Source organism: Lissotriton vulgaris, chromosome 8 (genome assembly GCF_964263255.1).
Source record: "Lissotriton vulgaris chromosome 8, aLisVul1.2, whole genome shotgun sequence".
In the NCBI taxonomy this organism is placed as follows: Eukaryota; Metazoa; Chordata; class Amphibia; order Caudata; family Salamandridae; genus Lissotriton; species Lissotriton vulgaris.
Window position 1 is genome coordinate 607859984 of NC_141696.1, and position 27519 is coordinate 607887502.

Sequence of the window (27519 nt, forward strand, 5' to 3'; positions counted from 1 at the left end):
ATGCACGGTAATAGCAAGAAAAGACAGGGCGCCTAATTTTCCCTCCTTTTAAAGCCTTCTAGCGTCCTTCTGACGACTAGAACGCGCAATGTCCCCAGGTTCTCCCAAGATGTCCGCCACGGACCGATCACACTCCGGGAAAAGGGCCCGCCCAACAGCGGTGGGTTTTAAACATTTATCGTGCAAGTAAGGGGGCTAGGGAATAAAATCAGGGGATAATGCCGCAAAATGAAAAGTTAACGCAAATACCATAACAGGATTTTTAAAATGTACGAGTGGCCGCTTTTGAATCAGGGACCACCCGCAATGCAAGAGTAATGCACGGTAATAGCAAGAAAAGACAGGGCGCCTAATTTTCCCTCCTTTTAAAGCCTTCTAGCGTCCTTCTGACGACTAGAACGCGCAATGTCCCCAGGTTCTCCCAAGATGTCCGCCACGGACCGATCACACTCCGGGAAAAGGGCCCGCCCAACAGCGGTGGGTTTTAAACATTTATCGTGCAAGTAAGGGGGCTAGGGAATAAAATCAGGGGATAATGCTGCAAAATGAAAAGTTAACGCAAATACCATAACAGGATTTTTAAAATGTACGAGTGGCCGCTTTTGAATCAGGGACCACCCGCAATGCAAGAGTAATGCACGGTAATAGCAAGAAAAGACAGGGCGCCTAATTTTCCCTCCTTTTAAAGCCTTCTAGCGTCCTTCTGACGACTAGAACGCGCAATGTCCCCAGGTTCTCCCAAGATGTCCGCCACGGACCGATCACACTCCGGGAAAAGGGCCCTCCCAACAGCGGTGGGTTTTAAACATTTATCGTGCAAGTAAGGGGGCTAGGGAATAAAATCAGGGGATAATGCTGCAAAATGAAAAGTTTACGCAAATACCATAACAGGATTTTTAAAATGTACGAGTGGCCGCTTTTGAATCAGGGACCACCCGCAATGCAAGAGTAATGCACGGTAATAGCAAGAAAAGACAGGGCGCCTAATTTTCCCTCCTTTTAAAGCCTTCTAGCGTCCTTCTGACGACTAGAACACGCAATGTCCCCAGGTTCTCCCAAGATGTCCGCCACGGACCGATCACACTCCGGGAAAAGGGCCCGCCCAACAGCGGTGGGTTTTAAACATTTATCGTGCAAGTAAGGGGGCTAGGGAATAAAATCAGGGGATAATGCTGCAAAATGAAAAGTTTACGCAAATACCATAACAGGATTTTTAAAATGTACGAGTGGCCGCTTTTGAATCAGGGACCACCCGCAATGCAAGAGTAATGCACGGTAATAGCAAGAAAAGATGTAGTTTTTGTACCCTACCTCTGCCGGCACCTAGGGAAACCTAGCAAACCTACACCTTTTTGAAAACTAAATAACCAGGGCAATCCAGGATGGGGTGACTTGACTGCCTCCCACCAGGTTCTGTTACCTAGAATCCCTGGCAAACCTAAATAATTGTAAAAAAATACCCCACATTTTCCCCACTTTCTGTGGTGGAAAGTTCTGGAATCTGCATGGATCCACAAATGTCCACCCCTTGCGTTCCCCAAAGTCTTACGAGAAAAATGGTTCCTCTCTTGTGTGCGTCAGCCTAGCGCCCGCGACAGGAAACGGAGCAAAACGCAAAGTGGCAACACCTCAATTTCGCAGTGAAAAATGACCCTGTTTTGGCAAAGTGCCTAGCTGTAGATCTTGAACCCTACCTTTGCCGGCACCTAGGAAAACTTAGCAATTCTATACATTTTTGAAAACTAGACACCCAGGGCATTCCAGGGAGGTGTGGCTTTGAAACTAGGTAGTTTTGAGATTGGCAATTTTGATGTTCCCTCACTACGTTTTGGGTCCTTGCCTGTCGCGGGTAGTGAGGCACCATATTTATCGGGAGACCTGGGGGAACGCTGGGTGGTAGGAAATTTGTGTGAGCCTGGTGATGCCACACTTTGGCACACAAAAATGTGTGAACAAAGTGATTTTTTCAACTAAAATTGAGGTTTGCAAGGGATTTTGGGTAAGGAAACATTGGGGGATCCACGCAAGCCATACCAGATGAAAAGCCCCCAGGTGTCTAGATTTCAGAAATAAAAATGTTTGGTAGGTTTCCCTAGATGGCCGTCGAGCACAGGACCAAAAAGCCAGGTGACCCCCCTTGCAAAACCAGGTGGTTTTGAGATTAGCAATTTTGATGTCGCCTCACTACGTTTTGGGCCCTTGCCTGTCACAGGTACTTGGGCCTCCTACACAAGTGAGGCACCATTTTTATTGGGAGACCTGGTAGGAAATTTGTGTGAGCCCGGTGATGCCTCACTTTCCCACTGAAAAATGTCTGTAAAACGTGATTTTTTCAAATAAAATTGAGGTTTGCAAGCGATTTTCGGTAAAGAAACATTGGGGGATCCACGCAAGCCATACCAGCTTGGAAGCCCCCGGGTGTCTAGCTTTCAGAAATGAAAATGTTTGGTAGGTTTCTCTAGATGGCCGTCGAGCACGGGGCCAAAAACCCAGGTTACACCCCTTGCAAAACCAGGTGGTTTTTTGATAGGCATTTTTGATGTTGCCTCACTAAGTTTTCGGCCCTTGCCTGTCGCAGGTACTTCGGCCTCCCACACAAGTGAGGAACCATTTTTATTGGGAGACCTGGGGAAATGCTGGGTGGTAGGAAATTTGTGTGAGCCCGGTGATGCTACACTTTCCCACAGACAAATGTCTGTAAAAAGTGATTTTTTCAACTAAAATTGAGGTTTGCAAGGGATTTTGGGTAAGGAAACATTGGGGGTTCCACGCAAGCCATACCAGATTGGAAGCCCCCGGGCGTCTAGATTTCAGAAATGAAAATGTTTGGTAGGTTTCCCTAGATGGCCGTCGAGCACAGGACCAAAAAGCCAGGTGACCCCCCCCTTGCAAATTTTGAGATTGGCAATTTTTATGTCGCCTCACTACGTTTTGGGCCCTTGCCTGTCGCAGGTACTTGGGCCTCCCACACAAGTGAGGCACCATTTTTATTGGGAGACCTGAGGGAACGCTGGGTGGTAGGAAATTTGTGTGAGCCCGGTGATGCTACACTTTCCCACTGAAAAATGTCCATAAAACGTGATTTTTTCAAATAAAATTGAGGTTTGCAAGAGATTTTAGGTAAAGAAACATTGGGGGATCCACGCAAGCCATACCAGCTTGGAAGCCCCCGGGTGTCTAGCTTTCAGGAATAAAAATGTTTGGTAGGTTTCTCTAGATGGCCGTCGAGCACAGGACCAAAAATCCAGGTGACCCCACTTGCAAAACCTGGTGGTTTTGAGATTGGCAATTTTGGTGCCGCCTCACTACACTTTGGGCCCTTGCCTGTCAAGGGTACTTGGGCCTACCACCCAAGTGAGGCACAATTTTTATTAGGAGACATGGGAGACCTGGAGGAACGCTGGGTGGTAATTATGTGTTTATTTCTGCAGCGTGAGAATTTTGGCACAATATTGCAAGGAAAATGTGATAGACATTTTTAACTTTGCAGCACATTGTTGATAAAATAACTTGTTGGAATTCACAAGAGAGACATCACCATGTATTCCCAATGGTTAACAATAATATTTACAGTTGGTAGGTTATTCTTAGATGGAATGTACACCATGGCAGAGAGACTAAAATGACAAAGATTCCTGCACAGCCATCTATCCCTCAAACACACAGGCATACTGGTTGGATTTGGCACAAGGGTGAGTGATGGTTCAGTATATACAATTGTATTAGCAAGTGATTTCACAACAATGAAATGCACTGTTAAAAATTGAAAGGACGAGAAACGGAACCATTGTCTCACAGCTCGTGAGCTGAAAAGCCACGACAAGGCACACCTCTTTACAGGCCATTCATACACCTTTCATACGTGTGATACATACAAAACATTCACACTGCGAGCCCGTCACATTACAACACTCACACCAGCAAACAGTGCCATTCAAGGGCCCATCACTTTTACACGCCCACATTCCTGACACAGCAACTACACAAACTGATGGATTGAATTGAGTGGCGCTCAGCTAGCAGAGTGTGTGGTGACCAGCAGCACGTCACTGCTTACACACCGCCAGCTGAGCACCAGTCCACGCACACCGTCAGCCAAGCACCAGTAGGCGCACACCGGCAGCCAAATACCAGTCCACGCACACAACCAGCCAAGTGCCAGTCCAAGCACACCCCCAGCCAAGCCCCAATCCATGCACACCGCCAGCCAAGCACCAGTCAACGCACACCGCCAGCTAAGCGCCAATCCACACACACCGCCAGCCAAGTGCCAGTCGACACACACCACCAGCCAAGCGCCAGTCCATGCACACCGCCAGCCAAGTGCCAGTCAATGCACACCGCCAGCCAAGCGCCAATCCACACACACCACCAGCCATGCGCCAGTCCAAGTACACTGCCAGCCAAGCGCCAGTCCACGCACACCCCCAGCCAAGCACCAGTCCACGCACAACACCAGCCAAGCACCAATCCATGCACACCGCCAGCCACTGCACACCACTAGCCAAGCGCCAATCCACGCACACCACCAGCCAAGCACCAGTCGACACACACCACCAGCCAAGCGCCAGTACACGCACACCGCCAGCCAAGCGCCAGTCAATGCACACCGCCAGCCAAGCGCCAATCCACACACAAAACCAGCCAAGCGCCAATCCACACACAAAACCAGCCAAGCGCCAATCCACGCAGACAGCCAGCCAAGCACCAGTCAACGCACACCACCCAGTCAAGCGCCAATCCACGCACACCGCCAGCCAAGCACCAGTCCAAGTACACCGCCAGCCAAGCGCCAGTCCACGCACACCACCAGCCAAGCACCAGTCCACGCACACCGCCAGCCAAGCACCAGCCTACACACACCGCCATCACATGTATGATTTTTTATACTAAAAAACCACAAACAAATTGCAAATAGATACAAATCTACTAACACAAAATCTGAAACTATATACATTGCACTAATGCCAACCTTGAAATAGAATACACATTTTTAAACAATACAGACCAGGCAGTTTGCTTTACAACTCCGGATGCTCCCAAAAATTATTTTGTGTGTGGTACGCTCTATAACAAGCAGGCATACACAGCCCAAGGTTAGAAGGACACCCAGGGCAGAAAAGAAGAGTCTCCTTCCGGAAACCTCTTTGCCAACAGATCTCCTAGTAGGACAGTCTTTTGAAGATGTGGGAGGAATGTAATCAGGAAAGTGGGGATCTTTCAATCATCCACATCCTCCACCACTCCAAATCTAGGAACTCTTACCTGTTCCACAACAACAAGGCTAGCTATCACAGAGTGCTGAAACTGAAGAAATGCCAACTTCGAGGCAGGAGAACAATCCTTGAACACAATAAAAGCATTGAAAGGTGCTAAGTTGAAGAAATGGATGGCCAACTTCTTATACCAAACATAAGCCATCCGAATAGCAGTGTAAGGTTCGAACCTCTGATCTACTCTGTCAACATCACCCATGTGCTTATTGTAGTCTACAATGCACACAGGTTTGTGCACTTCAGCAACCTGAACCCAAACAGGCACAGGTGAAGTACTCTCATCATGGATGGTAGTCAGCATGTACACATCCCTCCTGTCCACAAATTTCACAGCTAGCAGTTCATCACTATGCAAGGAACTGCACTGTCCCCTCTAAAGTTTTTTGCAAACAAGCTCTTTTTAATAGCCTTTGCGGTTAGAGCGGATTGTACCACATGCAAAAGTGTCCACTTTAAACAATTCCTTAAATAATTGCCCAGCAGTGTAGAAGTTATCAAGGTTTAAATGGTGGCCTCTGTTAAACTGTCTTCTAGCAAGATCCCACACAATTTCTCTGAAACTCCAAAAGTGGACAGCAACCTGGGGGTCAATAATAAAATCTTTACCAGTGTATACACGAAAATTAAAAACATATCCTGTCCTACTCTCAGACAACATATACAGCTTAATTCCATAGTGTGCCCTCTTGCTAGGGATGTCCTGCCTAAAATCCAAACGACCCTTGAACAAAACCAAAGACTCATCAATAGACGTTTCTTTTCCTGGAGTATAGATCTCTGAAAATCGATCTGAAAAGTGATCAAGGACAGGCCAAATCTTAAAAAGACGGTCACAGTCAGGGTGAATACTTGGCCACGCCAAAGAATTATCAAGAAAATGCAGCATACGTAGCAAAAGTAAATACTGATCACGAGTCATAACTGCAGGAAAAATGGCTGTTGCCATCAAGGGGCTGGTAGACCAATATGATGCCAGGTTTAGCTTCCTTAGCAAACCCAACAATAAAGTCAAATCCAAAAACTTCGTAATATCTTCCAGATTTGCGAGAGTCCACCGGGTAGCTCTAGAGTGGGGTCTAAGTTTGTCACTTTTGTCCCTCAAAAACTGTTCAGCATTCAAATTAGTCTGCTTCACAATCTCACCCAAAATTACATCATCCATAAACAACTGAAAAAACTGTATAGGTAAAAAACATTCACAATCCACTACACACCCTACATCACCACTAAGGGCAGGCAACACCGGCTGTACCATGTTTGGATCAACCCAGATACCAGCCCTCCAGTAGGAAGCCCAGCAGCCTCAGGCTGCAATCCAGATGCCTCTTGCACCATCGGCACAGCAGTATCCTCCTCTAAAACAGGCACTTCCTCTGCACTTAGAGATCCTTCATCATCCGATGATTCCATGTGAAGAGAAAACTCACTGCCAGAATCTTCCCCTCCCTCCTCTCCCTCAGGGGCACTGTCAGTATAATAATCCGTCTCAGAGGAAGATTCAAGAAGCATACCAACCACATGTCAACAACAACAAACACTTTGTAAAATAAGTGATAAACAAAATGCACCTTTATCAGAAATACCTATACACTACAAAACGATACCACTCACTTGCCAGAAGCAGCTAAACTCACCACCACCTACTCTGCACAGACACAGTATGGATCAACAATATTCCACTGAAAAGGAGAAAAGAAAATTACACGTAAGACAATGCAAAACACATCGCAAAGATTTTCATGCTCAAAACACTAACTAAATTTGCTGCCATTAAAACACCACTTACAAAAAAATTAATTCATACATTACAATATTACTCATTTGGAGTAAATACAACAAACATGTTTTTCTTACCCAAAAAAAATGCAACTTTGCAAAACTGCAGAACAACCACTGTCGAAACCGCAAACAGGAATCAAAAGCTTTGCACTAGATGAAAAAGGAGAAAAAAAACCATTACAATTACATATGCAAATAATGCACCAGTCCACCTGCAAAGCTAAGGGGTAGGTGGGCCTAAGAGTATAAATTAAATGTTCACCCCCGGAAAAGGGGAGCAAATATTGCCCTTGAGGCCACCCCAAGACAAAAAATTTAAAAACTCTGGTGTCCACAAGGGTGCCCGCCGCGGTTTGCAGGGCTGACCCGACGAGGAGCAGGTCCATATGATGATGCATGATACCTAGCTTGCTGGGTGTGTGAGGATTCTAGTTCCGACAAGGAGGACTTCCCTCCTCTTATCCCTTTATCTCGTTGTCTGACTGGAGGAACAGCATATTTCTATTGTTTAGTAATGTTAGGGCACGCATGCTGGACCCCGTTAACAAGCCCTTGAGTCCCCATTTGTTGGTAGTGCTACAATTTCTAGATCATTATACTCATCAATGGGAAACACAAAAGCTATTTCATTCAATATTGCCCCAGGTGCACATTTTCTTTTTATACCAAAGGGCACAAATTTTCTAAGTTGACACCAGGGAAATTCAAAATTCTCTCAAATGGTTCATTCATGCAGTGAATAGAAAATGTTGTAAACCAGTGAGGTTTAAATTGATCAATTTCTGATATGAAGTTTATGTCACATATTCAATCAGCAATATAAAGCTTCATAAAAATATCCTTTCTATTCGTATTTGGAGTGGCTACAGTTGATGCATTATGAGAGTCACGCAGAGAACTCACAACAGAGGATCTAGTAAGACAAGGAGAAAGTGCAAAATCTTAGGGTTTGTCCCCTTCAGTGAAACGTATTGGTACTACAGACCATTTGCAGAAATCTCAGAAGATCGCAGAAGCAGCTAACAGCATAATGTCATCTGTGAACATCAACACTCTGCTTTCCACCCTTCTTGGAGCTCTAAGTTCACTGTCATCTCATCTCATATCGTAGTAGCTTGATAGTGGATACAAGCAACAGCAGTTTGAGAAAGCACAACCTCAGCACTCCTCTGTCTAGTTGAGACCAGCTCTTTATAGATTACTTGCCCAAAATTTGGCAAATTACTCTTAGTACATATGGAGCAATGGAAATACCAAAAGAACATTATTTAACATATGCAGGGTTTCTTTGTAAGAGGTGCAGAGAAGGGTGAGCAAGTCTTCTGCCTTCAATAAATTAGTTGCGTTTGGACATTGGGAAATGAGTATTCAGTCACTTTCACAGATTTGAAGGCTGTTTGATGCCATTAACAGACATCTAACAGCTCAATTTATTTGTGCTGGGAACTCCTACCTAATCCCTAGTGCCCATTAGGAGCCTGCGCAAGAGCAGTTATGGATGTGTACATCATGCTGAAGATGGAAAGGGAACAAAACAATTCCCTATAGACCATGGATGGTATCAAGTTAGTGCCTAAAGTTTGCAATTCCTTTATTAATGGTGAGATCCATTCATTGACTTCGATCCAGATCAGTTCATTGACTTTCATCCATCTTGATGCTCCTTGCTTGACAGGTGACCTGATACCCTACTTTATTTTTTTCAGACAATGCAAGCCATTACTTTATATAAAAACTGGGTTTCTGATCATCATGGAAGAGTCAGTGGTAATCCTTGGTGGTGAGTTTTACCAGGGCAGAGGTGGTGATATTATATGAAGGGAGGGCAGTGAACTGGTACCATGATGGAAAGATTCAGATTTGACTTTCTGGCCATTGGATATAATAGTGAGAGATTTGGGAAAGATTAGCATAGCAATAAATACGCAGAAAGTAGTAACATTTAGAAAGAGTGAAGATGGCAGTGCAGTTGGGCTGATAGACTGTTAGAAGGCCTTAGTAATCTCAAGAGCATCTCGTGGAGTGGAGGTGTGGAGCGAGTAAATTGGAAGTGTTTGTGGGTACGGAGAGACAGTGTTTGAAACAAACACTATCTTAACTGGTGTCATCATTTAGTCCCCCTCTTGTTGGATCCTGGGATCTGTATCAGTCAAGAGTTAGCACTGAAACCGCTACTCTTCTGGGAAAAGAACTGGTGCAACTATGGGCTCTGCATCTAAAAAGAGAAATACTGAAATAAGTAATAGGCCTGCCAGATCCAGGCAGCCTTGTTTGGTTAAGATCTATAAAAATCTATTTGCTGATCCTGACTACAAGGATTATTGAAAACACACGTTATTGCCTGTGCCAGATGAAAATGTATTTTAAGGCGAAATGTTGGAGCCTTATTTGAAATAGATGGCGGAAAGAGCAGATGCCAAGCTAACCTGGCTGTACCCAGATGTGCAAACGAGGGGCAGAGAACTATACCTTACTTTTAACTGAACATTGACTTATATGAAGCTGTACATCTAATTTAAACTGGGATTTCTACCAATGATTGGAGGAACATTTAAATGAGAGTTGGGGGGCCGGGACATTCTTCTAATGGATGCCCCTCTTTCAAGGAGCAAAAGAAAGCACTGAAGCATCTTTTATTTCTATACCCATTATATTTAGATTCAGGTAATGCTAGTTTAAGCAGATTTTAATTCTCAAATTACAACCCAGTCTCCTCGAATATAAGGGCATTAGTATTTGTTTGATATTTATCACACCCACAATATCAATATCAATAATAATGGTGCCCTATCTGCATAAATCAGTGATATCACCAGTTATGAGGTCCCAATTAAAATGAGAAATAGTAGGCATCCCCCAGGTACTGACCAGACAGTTTTCCGCAGAGACGTTTTTGTCTCATTTGACCTGCTGAAATTGTTCAAGTTAAAAATCCAATGGGAGGAGGTATTTTTGTTTTGATGTTTTATTATATAAATGCTCTTTAGGGTTGTGGGACTTAACATGCAGCAAATAGATTTATATTAATAAAGGACACATGTTTAAGGTTCTCTTAATAGGGGAATGAGTTGTTTATTTGAAACTATATGCACCTTTGGAAGTCCTATTTTGATTGTGGCTATTCAACAAGTATGTAATACAATTTAAGATGTCATAAACACTATAATAGGCGCAGAGTCCTTCAGACATAAGGAAGGTTGTATGAGACTTGTAAGTACTAGAATTATTTTTGTGGATTGCTGGAGTTTTTATCTAATGTCCTAGATCATTTTTTTTCTGCTACACAAACACTGACCTAAATCGTAAAATAGCTTGTTTGACCAGAACATATAGATGTATTTACTGGCATACATTTTGATTTTGTCATTTACAGGGACCCTTCATTCTAATTATGACCCAAAAGTTTCATCATTAGCAAAATTCCTATACTATTAAGTGACATATTTCTCATAATTCTGGCAGTCGCATAGAAAGTCCATGGGTTACCATGTTCAAGGGTGCACAAATATGGTGTCCTGTGCTGGCTGATTAGGGAAGAATACTGGGGCCAAAGTGTAGGTAGGTGTTCAAGGATTATCTCTTTGTCGCATCAGTCCAGTAGGCTCCGGTTTTCTAGCAAGTGGCTCATCACATCACAACATGGTGGAGCATCTCTTTTGAACCAGGCACCACCAATCATTTGTAAGACAATAGCGTGAAAGTCAGAGTTAGTATCATTTTTAGCATTCTAGGATGGGAAATGCTAAGTAGCAGAGAGGCCTTCTTTTATAAGGGCAATGCAAGAACCTTTCTGTTGACTGATAAGTGCAAGGGATAGAACACCGATAGCAGTGGAAATTATCCACACTCCCTTTACGAAAGTTGCAAGCCACTCCTAGGCTCGTAACACTAAACAAATTCACCTGGGCCCATTTTATCAGCACCTCTGGGTCAGCATAATGCATTAGTTGCATGCCTTGGAGCTCTGAGGCGTGATTCATTGACACTTTTTTTTAACATACTTTATTGAAACACCTCATCAGCGAAAAGTGGGCTCATTTGATACAGAAGGTATTTTTTTGTTGTTTCCATCATATACATAATACATATTTGACAATGATATAACTTCTGGTTACAAATGTAGTTCATCAGTCGTCCACCTTTGTGGTATTAGTGGTACGGTCATATACGCTACCAATAATATTTCATTGGGATCAGTAATACCATGCATGTTTATGTTTAAACTAACTAACTTTCTAACTAGTCCCCACCCACCTCCTGCTCCCTCCCCCCTCCTGGTCTGTTGTTTTATTTATTTCATTTATTTATTTGCTTCTATAGCGCAAGAATCGAGCCCGGAAGGGTTATCTCCGCGCTTTGACTGCAACAACAGGTGGCGAAAACTACTTTACAGATAGCCTGAGAATGCAAGAGGGGACAGCCATTAATTATATCTCCATAAACAGATTAGTTTTTAACATTTTCCTAAATGTAAGGTGATTGGAGGTCTGTCTGAGGCTGAGCGGCAGGTTATTCCACAAAGTCGGCCCCACTGAGGAGAGGGCTCGGCCGCCTTGTCTGTTTTTTTTAATAAAAGGTGTTTTAAGCAGAAGTTGGTTACTTGACCGTAGATCTCGTTCCGGTTTGTAAGGCTGTAGTAGTTGAGCTAGATAGTTGGGGCCGTTTCCAAATAGACATTTGTGGACAGTACAGCAGATTTTAAATTTAACCCGTTGGCGTATTGGGAGCCAATGTAGTTCTCTCAACAGGGGTCCAGAAGATGTTCTTGGGGGGGCATTCAGAATCAGTCTGGCCGCCGTGTTCTGGACCATCTGCAGTCGATTGATGGCATCCTCATTGGCTTGTATCAGAAGCCCATTGCAATAGTCAAGGCGACTTATTACAAGGGCCTGTACCAGGGTCTTTCTGTAAGTGTCTGGTAAAAGAGGAAAAACTCGCCTGAGTAGTCCAATGGTGTGAAAACAGGCTCCTGCAATTACATTAGCGTAGTTGATGTATGTGGTTGCCTGATAGGGTTATTAACAAGGTACAGTGTGTCCTACTAGGTCTGTAATCTGTGGTATGCGGACTGGGGTCAGTGTTGGTCTAGCTATGTTTCCATAAAGAGTGCAAGTAGATTATTGCGTTGGAGTGTTTTGTGCAGTGATTAGATCTAATTGTTTGAAGTCCTCTAACATAATGTCCCATTCCATAGAGAAGGGCAGTTTCCGTAACCCCCTTGTCTCCTCTCTTCGAAGCGCTGTGCTGATATGATACCCCATTGTATCATATCATCTTGCCAACTAGACAGTGACAGACATCTAAGGGATTTCCATCTCATAGTGAGGGCCCTAATGGCTAGTAAAAAGGCAAGATCCAGAAAACATCTTTGAACTTTCTGTGCCTTAGTGCGTCTACGGAGCTCCAAAAGGCACTCCAGGGCATTGTCTTGAACTGTCATATGTCTGACTTCTCCCAGGGAATGTCAAACGCCATTCCAATAATCTAATATACACAGGCAGGTACATAGCATATGGCTAAAATCTTCCTTATCTCCTTTGCAGTGGGGGCAGCAGTGTTGGTCCTCCGGGAAAATCCGATGTATTCTCTGTGGGGTGAGGTAGGATCTATGTAGGACCATTGTTTGGATACATTTCAGTTTAGTGTTGCAGGATACCCTCATGGGATGTTCTAGCATGTTCACCCAGGCTTTGTCGGTGAGTTCTAAGCCAGCGTCCTCCGCCCATTTTGTGGGAGTACCTAGTAATGGGACATTAGTAGAGTAAGGGGTTACATCTGATGTATACAGCAGAGCTTTCTTCCAGCATTGCAGTGCAGTCCTCAGCAATGGGGGTCCCTCCAGGGCAATCCTAGCTTTGGGCAGTATCAGGGAATGTAGCATACCCCGGTCAATATCCCTCAACGTAAATCAGCTTTCTTGTAGATTTCTACCTGCTGTCCAATAGGACAGCCACTGCATTTGACAAGCATAGTAGTATGCCCTGAAGTCGGGGACCCCTAATCCTCCCTTGCGAGACTCCAATTGTAATCAATCAATGCATTTATAGAGGGCGCTACTCACCTGTGAGGGTCTCAAAGTGCTGAAGGGAGGGGGTGCTGTTACTGCTCGAATAGCCAGGTTTTGAGGTGTTTCCTGAAGGTGTGGTGGTCTTGGGTGATACGTAGGTGGGCGGGGAGGAAGTTACATGTCTTGGCGGCCAGGTAGGAGAACGATCTTCCTCCGGTGGTTGTTCTGCGAATCTGTCGGACGGTGGCGAGGGCGATGCTGGAGGAGCGGAGCTGGCAGGTTGGAGTGTAGAAGGTGAGGTGGTTGTTGAGGTATTGGGGGCCCATTTTGTGGAGCGCTTTGTGTGCTTGGGTGAGGAGCCTGAACGTGATCCTTTTGATGACGGGGAGCCAGTGCAGGTTTCTCAGGTGGGCAGATATGTGGCAGTGGCGAGGGATGTCGAGGATGAGTCGTGCGGAGTGGTTCTGTATGCGCTGAAGTTTGGTTGTGGTTCCTGCGTATAGGGCGTTCGCGTAGTCCAGCCGGCTGGTGACAAGGGCCTGGGTGACCATCTTTCTGGTTTCCCTGGGGATCCACCGGAAGATCTTTCGGAGCATGCGCAGGGTGTTGAAGCATGAGGATGAGATGGTGTTGACTTGTTTGGTCATCGAGAGTGAGGAGTCCAAGATGAATCCTAGGTTGCATGCGTGGTCCATGGGTGTCGGTGCGGTGCCCAACACTGTGGGCCACCAGGAGTCGTCCCGGGTGGATGGGTATTGTCCGAGGATGAGGAGCTCCGTCCTGTCTGAGTTCAGTTTCAGACGACTGAGCTTCATCCATTCCGCGATGTCTTTCATTCCTTCCTGGAGGTTGGTTTGGGCGGTGGCTGGGTCCTTGGTGAGGGAGAGTATCAGCTGGGTGTCGTCGACGTTGAGGTTGTGTTTGCGTGCGATGGCGGCGAGGGGGCTCATGTAGATATTGAAGAGGGTTGGGCTGAGCGAGGAGCCTTGGGGTACACCGCAGATGATCTCGGTGGCCGCGGAGCGGAAGGGAGGGCGGCAGACTCTCTGGGTTCTGTTGGAGAGGAACGAGGTGATCCAGTCCAGGGCTTTTCCTCGGATCCCAGTGTCGTGGAGGCGGGTTATTAGGGTGCGGTGGCAGACGGTATCAAAGGTGGCTGAGAGGTCCAGGAGGATGAGAGCGGTTGTTTCCCCATTGTCAAGCAGAGTCCTGATGTCGTCGGTGGCTGCGATGAGGGCAGTCTCGGTGCTGTGGTTGGCTCAAAATCCGGACTGGGATGGGTTGAGGGAGTTGTTTGCCTCGAGGAATGTAGTCAGCTGTTTATTGACGATCTTCTCAATGACTTTTGCCGGGAAGGGAAGGAGAGAGATTGGGCGGAAGTTCTTGAGGTCTTTAGGGTCCGCTGTGGGTTTCTTTAGAAGGGCGTTGATCTCTGCGTGCTTCCAGCTCTCTCGGAAGGTGGCGGACTTGAAGGAGTTGTTTATGACGTTCCCGAGGTGGGGTGCGATGATGGTGTCGGCTTTGTTGAAGATGTGGTGAGGGCATGGGTCCGAAGGATAGCCGGTGTGGATGGTGTTCATGACGTGGGTGGTGTCTTTAGTGCTCATGGGGGTCCAGTCGATGAGGGTGGTGGTGGGCGGTGTTGGTTTGGTGAGTGGCAGTGGAGTTTGGGCACTGAAGCTGTCGCGTATATCGGCGATTTTGCGGTAGAAGAACGTGGCGAGGGAGTTGCAGAGGTCTTGCGATGGTGTGACATCATTGTTGCTGGCACTGGGGTTGGAGAACTCTTTTACGATGCTGAAGAGTTCCTTGCTGTTGTGTGTGTTGTTGCCCAGCCACTCTTTGAACGATGTCCTTTTGGTGGTGCGGATCAGCTGGTGGTGTTTGCGAGGGGCGTTCTTTAGAGCTGTCATGTTTTCTTTTGTTCATTCCTGGCTTCAGGTTTTCTCGAGAGTTCTGCAGGATTTCTTTGAGGGCGTCGGTGAACCATGTGTTTTTCCAGTTACCGGTCTTGCCTGGGGGGTTCTTCAATGGAGCAAGTGCGTCGGCGCAGTTGGTGATCCACTGTGCGAGGTTGTGGGCTGCGTCGTTGGTGTCAGAGGTGTCGGTTGGTGGGTTCTGGCTCAAATATGTGGTTAGCTGATCTGTGGTGACTTTGCCCCAGCATCTGCGGGGGATCTGTTGCGGGCGGTGGTGGCATGTAGTCTTCTTAAAGGTGAAATGGATGCATCTGTGGTCGGTCCAATGTAGTCCGGTGGAGTGCCTGAAGGAGATGTGGTTGCCGCCAAAGATTCTGAAGGCTCAATCTTTGGTGACCCGCACCCCATATGAGCTTCACCAGGATAGTGCTCAAGGTATTGAATATGGATTGAGGAACCACTATGGGCACGTTCACGAAAAAAATATAATTACCTAGGGAGTACTACCATCTTAGAGATGGCAATTCATCCCATCACCGAAAGGGGGCAATGATGTCCAAAAGACCACACTCAAGTGTAGTGCCGTTATGGCCTTCGAGAGGTTACCATCCAGTAGTGATACATTCACACTTTATTTGACCTTTGTGGAGGGCTACCTTCCTACTACTATGCTGCATAAAAAATTATTGTCCAGAGGGATAGCGCACAGTTTGCAGTTTCTGTCAGCTGGAGGACTGTGAAAAACTATAGAGCCAGGCCTAAAACTGGTAATCTTCCATGCCACCGTGCCTGCCCAGCAAGTGAAATGTAGCTAGTAGCTGACCCGGAGTGTCAGTGGTGCTAAGTGGGACAAGTGCACAATGTAAAGGCTGTTTTCCTCACTGGGAGGGCAGGATGCAAAATGTGCCATGCTGCAAGTTTTATGACAGAAGCTAAGGTTTAGGCTCAGATATACAATGATTTTGCATCGCGGTTGCGTCACTTTAGTGGCTCAGACCCAGCGCAAAATAATTTTGGGCATTTAATAAGCCACATAGCACTGCATTGCATTATTTTGCATTAGGTAGGCTTAAATGGGTGGAGCATGAATCTTTCTATGCATACACCCATGGATATTGTTGCAAACCTCAAATTTAAAAAGACTTGTAACCCTGGGCTTGGGTCAAAATGGCTTGCATACATGGAAAGAGGTACGTGTTTCTAAGGATTGTTTTTTTGCCATAAGGTACCCCTTCTTGCACAAAACAATACCACCTGTTAATGCGGGCACCCTTGCAGCATAATGCAGGGGTGCTAATGTTGGAACAAGGCAGTACACAGTGCGCCAGTACAGGGAGAGGGCAAAAATGCTTCGGATCTCTGTAAATATGGAGCATTTCTGCTCTCTCCCTTTCATGCAGTACACCGCAATCTCCATTGTTGAGCCACATTGCGTCAATTAATAGTAAATATGCGCTTTGGTCTGCAATAATTAAGGACCTGATTTAGATCTTGGCGGCTGGATTACTCTGTCACACCGGTGACAGCTCTCCTATCCGCCAAAATATAAATCCCATTGGATAAAGTGGGATTTATATTTTGGCTGCATGTTGTGATGGAGTAACTCTTCACCTGGGATCTAAATCAGATTCTAAGTCATTAATGACAGCTAATACTAAGGATTTTGGTTGCCTTGGGCAAGAAATATTTTGGAGTCCTGGTCCTATTCAGAGCAACATTGAATTGTATTCCCCAATTTTTGTACTAATTTCAGCCCATGATGTTGAACAATACTGAATTATATGTTAAAGGTTGAGAAAGAGAAATTGAAGTAAGATAGGGAAAAAGTTCACTTTCCTAGGGGTCCCTTGAAAGGTTGAGGACCTGGGCAATTGTCCATGTTGCCCATGCTTTGTAAAGTCTCTTGTAAGGAGGGCATGCAAAATACCAGACCTAACTGTAAAAGAAGTGATTCTCAAAATAGAAGGATACTGATAACCAAGAAAAGCTCCCCTGGATAGTGTGTCATTTCAAAGTTCTTTAGAAATATGAGACACATGGGAGTGGCAGCACTTTAACTCTTGTGCATACCCCAGCAAAGCTTATCATCCTTGCTCTTCTTGAACACACAGACTTTGGTGACTGATTCTGAAGCGGGCTTACTGAGGTACTTTTCTCTACAGTTTACAATCAGGGATCTGTTGTAAATGCAAATGAGAAGTAGCTGATATCATTAACAAATATGTTCATTGAACACAAAATTGGTGCTTTCCACCCTTCCATTGCCTCAATGATTGGTTCTCACATAAGTCACACATAAGTCTCTGTATTCCCTTAGTTTCAGTGTGCCCCAAAGACAAACCCAGTACACCAGGGTTTCAGCTATAGCATGTCTAAGATTTAATTGATGCCCAAACCAAAGAAAAGCAGGATTAAGGGGGTGCTGACCAGGCATGCAAGCAGTGATCTTGTAAAGGTGTTCTCTGCAGTGGCCAGCTGCTGAGAGTCTGCATACCCCGAGACCTCCTCACCGAGGACCGCAGTACTCTCACTGTAGACTTCCAATGCAGCAGACACCGACCGAGAGCACATTTAGTGAAGATTTGTTGTGTTGAGGTTCCCAGCTGACTTAATCAGATATCCTGGCTTCTAGCTAATTAATACAATGTATTCTTTCTAAGGGTTCAATCCCAGCTCTCACTGCAGTTTTTGACAATCCCCAGTCTACACACCATGTGCTTAATTTTGGTTGCATTCAATTCTAAACCTTTGGATTTACAGAATCCCAAAAATGTGTTGAATAGTACCTTCAAACCCATAGGAGTTTTACAAATAAGAAGGGAATCATCAGGGAAGAGTAAAATTGCTACTTTCTTGTTATTTTAAACAGGTGAATCATTCTGGCAGTCTAAACGCATTTGCACCACATCATTTATATGCAGAGTATAGGGTAGGAGTGAGGACGCACCCCCTGGCGTATGCATAGTGATATTGAAATATGATCTGTCAAATCCTCTTTGCTACTCCAATGGACCTTGGCATAGTTCTACACATGCAATTTAGCCATAAGTTTGAGCAAATTCATGGGAACACCGTTATTTAGAAAAACTACACAGATTCTTTCTGGTGAAAAAAGTCAAAAGCAGCCATAAGATCCACGTAAGGACACATTCAGGTTTTGCTTCAGCAGTAATGCATATTTCCAGTAAAGGAGAGCCAGTCTGAATACCTGGTCAAATGTGCTGGTCTTTAGTTGGAAACCAGCTTAGAGTAGGGACAGAACAGGATTTTCTTAAGCCCATATTAATAATGTATGAAGGACTTGCCTAGAACAGATTGATTGCAAATTGTCAATAAGGTTTATAGGCCTATAATTGGAAGGAATAAAGGGGTTGCCCTTTTAATAAACCGGGATTATTCAGCACCCCTTCACGTATCATGGATTTCCCCCCCTGGCCGATATGGCATTAAAACAAGGTTAACATAAGGTCTAAATTTAGGGTTCTGATTTAAATAGGTCACTTTGAGTTGTGTCAGGGCTGGGTGCTTTTGCTGACTTAAGAAAATGTATGGCTGTCTTCTAGAGTGAAATGCACAGGGTCTATTTCCACTTCCTCTACTACTGTACCAACACTGCTAGAAATTGTCATCCCCGAACTTGAAAAAGTGCCACAATCCGAAACAAAATTCTCCGGGGAATACAGCTTATTAAAATGGGTGACCCAACTCTCAGGTTGAATGTGATCGTAATATGTTCTATGACTTTCACTGCTGTCGTAGGACAGAGTTTGCCAGAAGGATCTATTGTTTTTCTCGGGAATGGCTAGAAGTAAATCTTGCAGGTTTTACAGTTTTTCTTGGTGTTAGCAAGGGCAGATTTTTAGTTGCTCCTAGCCTCTTTTATCTCTACCCAAGAATGGTCTTTGAGGGGAGGAGCTTCGCCGGCGACCAAGATGGCCGCGTGAGCTCGGAGCTCCGAAGACCTCCCGATCCTCCGCAATAATCCTGCTACCCATCCTGTCCCACGATTGTGGGAATCGACTGCTAAGCCGGTCCTGATGCGGCACCCGCTTTCGGAATGAAAATCTGACATTCCTGGACTCAGTTAGCTCGACGGACCCCGGAGGCTCCGCCCGCGTCATTGGCGACCGTAGAGGGGTACAGCGGTGTCTTCACATGGTGCCTCCCTGCCTGCGCTTCGTCCCCCCGATGGGTGCCTCTGATATTTGAGTGCCTTGCTGCACAGCCTCAACACCGGACCTTGGCAACACCGTTGTGTGCATTGCGCATATTGCACGAGGCTTCTTCGCCCCTGTTGACCGCCCGGCCCGTGAGTGCCAACATGGCGGGCAGAGGTGACCCGGACAAAGGCAAGTCTCAGCGGGTCAACAGAAAACCATCCCAGTCCCAATCCACCATTCCGGAGCGATTTTCCCAGTCTAAGGGATCACCGGGACTGTCGGGCCGCACTAAAGACTCGAGAAGGGATGAATCGCTGGACGACTCTGAAATAACACTTCGGGACGTCATGGGTGCGATAACGGGGGTGAAGACGGAGATGCACACTCTCCGCGAGGAACTGTCCAGCAAGGTTGACTCCCTGAAGATTGAGTTAAACCTCATCAGGACCGACCTCGGGAAAACTAATGACCGGGTGAAATCGCTGGATCTCAAGACTTCTAGCCTGGTCACTGATGTGTCCGATATCCAGACTGAGGTGCGTGACCTGAAGATGGCGAATGGATTGCTGGCGCGTCGACTGGACGAGTTCGAAGGTCGCGCGCGGCGCCAAAACGTTCGCATCACCGGGGTGCCGGAGAAGGCCGAAGAGGACTCGACTGAACTCTTTGTGGAAGACCTGGTGGTTAAGAACTTGGCGCCGGGGGGCCTGAGTAAGTTCTTTTCGGTGGAAAGGGCCCACAGGGTACCGGGTGGGCCGCCGAAGTCGGGCGCCTCCCCTCGCCCTATCATCGCAAGGCTCTTCAACTATAGGGACAGAGACGCTATCCTGCAGGCATCGAGGACGGCGGGCCCTCTACGCTTCCAGAACTCTGAGGTGAACTTCTTCCCAGATTTCACTCAGGCTGTCCAGAAAAAGCGCCAGAGCTTTGCGGGAGTGAAACGGAGACTGAGGGAGATGGGCCTGCGTTACTCCATGCTTTATCCTGCCAAACTCCGCATCGAGCGTGACCACCGGACCTTCTTTTTTGACTTCCCAGATGAGGTGGGGCACTGGCTTGATACCCTGCCCCAGGAACGACATGAACCGGCTGACCAGACGGAGGAGACCACCGGAGGCGCGGAAGCACAGGAATAATTGTTTAGTCACTTGACTTTCTGAGAGCTGGGTTGCCGTAAGGGGCATCGACTTCAGACACTGCTGCTATTGGTTTGACTCGTTTTGTAAATAATATGGGGGATGACGGGGGGGATGGGATTCCTCCTTTCTCCTCTGTGGGCTTCTTGTAGATTAGTTAAGGGGCGACAGGCACACTGCTAGTTGGGGTGGATTATAGTCTAATGCAGGGGTGCAGGGTGGTGGGTAGTTGGGGTGTGTTTTTTCAATTTCTTTCCATGTTTTACTCTTTGTTCTGGCTGAGGATCTATTGGACTGATATGTTATCATTGTGGGCGCCATTGCGGGTGGGGGGGGAGGGGCGGAACGTCCTTGATGATGGGGGGTAAATCTCTTAACTTGTTGAGCTGGAATGTGAACGGGTTGGGGGACCGCATTAAAAGGGGTGTCGTGTTGCAGATGCTCAAGCGCTGTTCGCCGGATGTGGTTTTTCTGCAAGAGACCCATCTAGTGGGTCACGCCTGTAAAGCATTGAATAGACTAGGGATTCAAAATGGTGGCACATTCGGGGTTCTCCTCGGGATCCAGAGGGGTGGGTATCATGGTGCGCATGTCCCTCCCGTTGGAGGTGGAGTCTGTGCTTGCTGATGAGAGAGGCAGATATGTGGCTGTGGTGGGCAACTGGGAGGGCCGCACGCTAGTTTTGGTTTCGGTTTATGTTCCCCCGGGGCTGCAGGAGACTACTTTCAGGGATCTGGGTGGCGCCATTTTAGGTCTCCCCGAAGGATTGTTGCTCGTGGGTGGTGACTTCAACTCCGTAGTCTCGGGAGACTTGGACCGCTTCCCATCCAGAGACCTGCGTCCTTCTCAGTCCTGGCTACCTGTTTTTCTGAGCTCCATGGGGATGGTTGATTGCTGGCGATTGTTACACCCCACCCAGCGGCAGTACACTTTCCTCTCAGGTGCCCACGGTAGCCTTTCTAGAATAGATTACGTCCTTACCCCGGCTGCCCAGGCGCAGTCTGTGTCCACCGCGCGTCTCTTGGCTAGGGGCATTTCGGATCATTCCCCGGTTTGGGTCTCTTTTGACTTCCAGATACCCGCGTCCTCGCGGGCGGCTCCCATTAACCCATGGTACTTCCGCGACCCGAAGACCAGGGCGCTCCTGGCTAAAGCTATGGATCGGTACTTTGCCGAGAATACTGGCTCTGTTGACTCCGCCGTCTCCCTTTGGGAGGCCTTTAAAACCGTGCTTCGTGGCGAGGCCTTCTCCCTGATTGCGGAGGCCCGCCGTCGACGGGACGAGGATGTGGTGCGGCTGTAGTCTGATCTCGCTGACTTAAACTCCCAACTGGCGCTGGGCCCGTCTCCCGACCTACTTCACGCTCTCTCCCTCAAACAGTCCGAACTCCGGGCGACTGCCACTGACGCGGCAAAAGCCTTGAGCAGGGAGCAACAGGGCAGGATATATGACTCGGGAGACAAGGCGGGCAAGCTCTTGGCGTGGTTGGATAGACGGGAGCTCGCGTCCCGGGTGGTCCCAGAGTTGGTGGGTGCGGATGGCCTGTCCCTGACGGACCCGGCGGCTATAGTTGGGTCCGTCGCAGAATATTTTGAAGGGGTCTATACCTCCGCGAATCCCCTCCCGGAGTCTGTTTCGGCTTCCCTTCTGGAAGACATCGAACTTCCCTGCCTCTCAGATCTCGAACGAGACGACATGGATCGGGACCTGACCGTGGCTGAGGTGGCCTTGGCGATCCGGTCGTTGCGCTCTGGCAAAGCGCCGGGACCCAACGGCATCCCGGTTGAGCTTTATAAACTCAAGGCCGACACACTTGCCACACCCTTGTTGAATATGTTCCTTGAAGCCCGCGAGGCAGGAGAACTCCCCCTCGACCAACGACTCGCCACCATTGTGGTGATACACAAGGAGGGAAAACCGCGTGATTTATGCCTGTCCTACAGACCCATCTCACTTTTGAACGCAGAACCCAAGATCCTGGCCAAACTGTTGGCCAACCGGCTAGTGGGAGTGATCTCGGACCTGGTTCATCCGGACCAGTCTGGCTTCATACCGCACCGGAATACGGCGCTCAACTTGAGACGGCTTCACGCGGTCATGGCACGTGCTCATCTGCTTCGTGAACCCGCAGTTCTCGCCTCCCTTGACGCCACTATGGCCTTCGACTCGCTGGAGTGGAATTACCTATGGGCAGTCCTGGCCAAGTTGGGGTTTGGACCCGCTTACATCGGTTGGGTCCGGCTGCTGTACTCTGCTCCGCTGGCTAATGTGGCTGTTAATGGTCGGTTGTCGGCCTCCTTTGCGTTGCACAGGGGCACTAGACAAGGTTGCCCGCTCTCGCCGCTCCTGTTCGCCCTGGCGCTTGAGCCTCTGGCGGCTTGGATCAGGACGCACCCCGATGTCTCCGGGATAACGTGGTCCCCAGGTTTCGAGGACCGGGTGTCCCTTTTGAGCGGATGACATCCTTTTGTATCTTACCTCTCCCTGCCGCTCGCTCATTGTAGTTTTTGACCTGTTGGGGACCTTTGGGGCCCACTCGGGCCTGGTGATCAACTGGTCTAAGTCCTCTTTGTACACGTTGTGTGGAGACACTCCGCGCCTCCCCCGTGGGTGCTCAATACAGATAGCCCAGCAGGGCTTTCGGTACTTGGGCATTTACGTGTCGCGGGACTCCCGAGCCCGATATTCGCACAATCTACTTCCACCATTGGTGCGGCTGCGCCGGGACGTCGAGGGTTGGAAGAAGCTACCGATCTCCCTGATGGGCAGAGCTGCGTTGCTTAAAATGATGGCGCTGCCTCGCTTCCTTTACGCTCTGCAGAATACCCAGGATCCCGTGCCAGCTAAATACTTCGGGGAGATCGAATCCTTGCAGTGAGCGCTGTTGTGGGATGGTAGACCACGAATCTCGTTGGTCAAGCTGACCATACCATGCTATGATGGGGGTATCGCCCTGCCTGATGTGCGACGCTACTACTGGGCGTCCCAGCTCGCGGCAATCAACCATGGCCTCTACGGCCCGGCGACCAACCCGGGCTACGCCATGGATCGGTGGCTCGTGGGTGACGGGAACTATTATAGAGCATTATACTCCAGGTCTCTGGATCGGAAGCTGACGGGCCCCACTAAGACGATGGTGCATATATGGCGCGCAGTCACTGACACCTTGGGCTGGAAAGATAGGGTTACCATGGCCACCCCACTGTATGACTCAGACATACTGGGAAAGCTGTGGCATACTAAGGGCTTCGACAGATGGGACACCATTGGGATATCTAAGGTTGGGGACATGGTGGCAAGGGGAAGGGTCAAGTCGTTTGAGGTGCTACAGTCTGAGTTCCAACTGGCGGCAACGGAATATTTCCGACACGCCCAGCTAAGCCATGCCCTTTCCCCCCATATATCGGAGGGGGAGGCGATCCCCGAATCATCGCCCCTGGAGGATCGGGTGCTGGACGGTCACATGCCGGACAGCGCTATCTCCCTAACGTACAAGAAGCTAATTAATGTTAGAGTTGATTTGCTTGAGCGATTGAGAGAGCACTGGGTGAATGATGGCATAGAGGTGGACGACGAGGAGTGGCAGTCGGCGGTCTCCTCCCCTAGAGAGGTGGCCATATCAGCACGGCTCCGCCTTGTTCAGTTGAAGATACTACACAGGGTGTATGTCACCGGCCCCAGACTTATACATATGGGGCTCTCAACGGACGGTCTGTGCCGGCGGGGATGCGGTATGCTTGCGACCTTCATGCACATCATATGGGAATGTCCTGGAGTTGCCCGGTATTGGACACGAGTGCATGAGGTGATGGAAGAGGTGACTGGTGTGGCCCTACCGGCTGAGGCCCGGCGATGCCTCCTCAATATTTGGTGCCCGAATGATTACAGCGTTGCCCAGTCCCGTTGGGTCACCTTGGGCAACATGGTGGCCAAGAGAGACATCGCCCAGAAATGGGGTGCGCCTGCTCCTCCCTCGCTCAGCTTATGGGAAACCAATATGGACTGGTGCATGCTGCGTGAGAAGACGGTGTATGTGGCCAGGGGCAAACCTAGAATGTGGAGGTCTGTGTGGGGGGCTTGGAACTCCTATAGAGGTGATATTTGCGAACCCCCTGTGGAGATTGACTCCGATGTCCAGCTTTCCCCGTAGTGCCCCTTACCCGTGGTTCCAGATAGGTTATCCTGGTGTGCTACCTCCCACATGCCTTACTGTTGTCATTATTATTGTGTGCTGTCTTGGGTGTGCGGCCCTCGACCCCCTCCCGCTACACAAGTCCGCTGTTTCTGTACCGTCCTCAGCCTACCTTCTTCCTCTTTAACTTTCTTTCGTGCTTAATGCACACTTCTTTCTCCTGGCCTTTGAGGCCTTCTTATTCCTTGGTTTATTTATTTCTAAGTTCGACATTACTTGAAAATTAAACCTGATTGCTTCTGCATATAGTATTGTACACAACCTTACCTGCTACCTCGATGCTGCCTGGCCTCCGGGATGTATGGCTGAATAGCGGTGTACTTTTTCTACAAATAAAGGTTTTCCCAAAAAAAAAAAAAAAAAAAAAAAAAAAGAATGGTCTTTGACAGCAGCCCTTAATCTTCCTTTGGCAATTTTTCATTCAGGATTAAACAGTTTAACCTCTTTCGCCAGGGAAAGCTGTCTATGGTTGAGTTTGGGATGTAAGTACTAGTGTCACATCGCGCGCCTCTTGCTCAGTTCTGTACCCCTCATCCTGCAATGACCATCTCCCTCTTGGTGGTACTTAAATTGTTCAAATATTTAATGACCTCCTAGGGCTCCCCCTCTACTACTATGAAACTGTGCTTAATGATTATATATTAATGCATGTGTTAGATAATTGCCTCAACTTGTGCTTTTTGCACCTAGCTGACCTGCGCTTTTATTACATGACCTTGGCACTCATCTTGACCCCGCTCAAGACGAGTAAACAGGAAAGATGACTAATCCTTTGGCACTCGGCTTTAACCCACTCAAGATGATAATCAGGAAATATGATTCCTCATTGCACACAGTAAACAGGATGAACTAGGCTCCAAATGAGTAGGCAGGAAAGATGAGCCATCAGCACACACAATAAACAGAATAAACAAGGCTCCAAATGAATAGGCAGTAAAGATGAGCAATATGCACAAACAGTAAACAGGATTGACTAATCTCATCAGCGTACACACATAAACAGGAAGTATGAGCTCATCAGAACACATGGTCACCAACCCCTCATTGCACACAGTTAACAGGATGAACTAGGCTCCAAATGAGTAGGCAGGAATGATGAGCCATCAGGACACAGTAAACAGGATACACCAGGCTCCAAATGAATAGGCAGTAAAGATGAGCAATAAGCACACACAGTAAACAGGATTGACTAAGCTCATCAGCGTACACACATAAACAGGATGAATGAGCTCATTGGAACACATGGTCTCCAACCCAGGTTTCACCAAACCCAGGATGAATATGCACTCAATACAGTGACTTTAAATCATCCACGCTGCCGCATTCAGTTGCCTGACTTCAAGATACCTACCTCCTGTTTGACCCCCGCTTGGACCGCTATGGGCTTCTTCTGCCTTCTACATTCATCGATCTTCCTCTACTCAAGCCTAGGAGTTCCAGGCCAAGGCGTCACTGATTAATCTTCTTCTACTTGGCTTGACTTGGCAGCAGCATTTATGGATCCCAACCTTCCAGGCATCACTGGCCGAAGCCTGAAAAGGAAAAGATAAAGACTGGTGAAACCCCTCCCTACACTCTCTCAAAGCAAGGTCAGTGCACTGACAGTTCAGTAGCTTGTTTATCTGCTTAAGATATTAGCGAAATTCCTCCAGAAAAAAACTGTAAAAGCTTTTATTTTAAGAGACACCTCTTTATTTCATTTTCAAAAGACTGCCTATGCTGCTAAAGAGCCCCCTCAGCCCAGGATGACAATGTGCTTAAATTAAAGCATTTTCAGCATCAGCATTCATACGGAGATAAAACATGATGAAGACATAGGTGCAAATAATGAAAACTCAGTAACTGTGGCCGTCAACAGTTATATGATATTTATTTAGCACTCAGTCAGTCAGTCAGTCAGAAATACTTTATTTGGTTTTTCAACATAAAAACCATAAAAGGAACAATACCACAATTAATATATTACACAATTAAAACATGGTCTATAATTATAAACATAGTCCATTATAAAAAAACATTCAATTTAAAAGGTATCAAATATAGGCAGGCAGCCACTGGGGAACAGCTGTGATAATGTCAAAAATGTATAGAACAGCTAGTTCTCCCTAAGATGTCTAGATTTTAGGGCTGATTTTAAAAAGCCAATCAAGAATAAGGTGCTTTCCGGCTTCAGAATTTGCAAATAACAAGGGGCTGGGCGAACCTGGATGAAATTCAGTTTTTTTAGAAGGGGCTTTAAAAAAGACCTCCGGGGTGCATTGTAGAGGGGACAAATAAATAAAAAGTGCACCAAGTCCTGCGAAGACACATTGTCGCAGCCGCAGGACGGTAACACGTGTCCTCTATGAGAGCCCCTCGGAACAGCTAATAAAAGTTGAAAATAATCCAACCGGAACCTTGTTAATAAAAACCGCTCGTATCCTGATATTGTCCATGATAAATAAGGTTCCAGGGAAGGTGTAGTTTTGAGCATCACATTACTGCGGACGCTAGGTTTTACCATTTCCACCCCCTCTCGATTGAGTTTTTTCATTGATGTAAAGGATTTTTTCACAAAGTCCACGTCTGCATTAACAATCGAGTCTGGTTTTAAAAAAAGGTCCGGGCGCCCTAGTGCAAAGAAACAGCCTTTTAAATATTTCAGCCATGGAATATTGAGCATGTGGTCCAAAGACAATGCTTCTTTTAAGAGCTGGTGATTTTGGACCAAGTGTTTGTTTAACAAGCACTTTAACCAAAATACTAAAGGCCGTAGTGCTATGATGTCACCAATGAAGGGTGTACCGGTTTCCTCATGAACTATTAAGTTAGAGGTTCCTTTTGGTACCCCCAGGAGCTATTTTAAAAGATTATTCTCAGCCACCCCTATGCCCTTGGCTGCCACATACCCCCAGAGTTCGCTACCATAACTTCCTACTGCGACACTTTTAGCCTGGTAAATCTTAAATAATGCAGCAATAGGACGCTTTCCCATTTTGTTTAGCAAAATTGAATATGGCAGTGTTTGTCCGGATTACCTCCCCTTTTTCCTTTGCAGCAATGGTCCCCA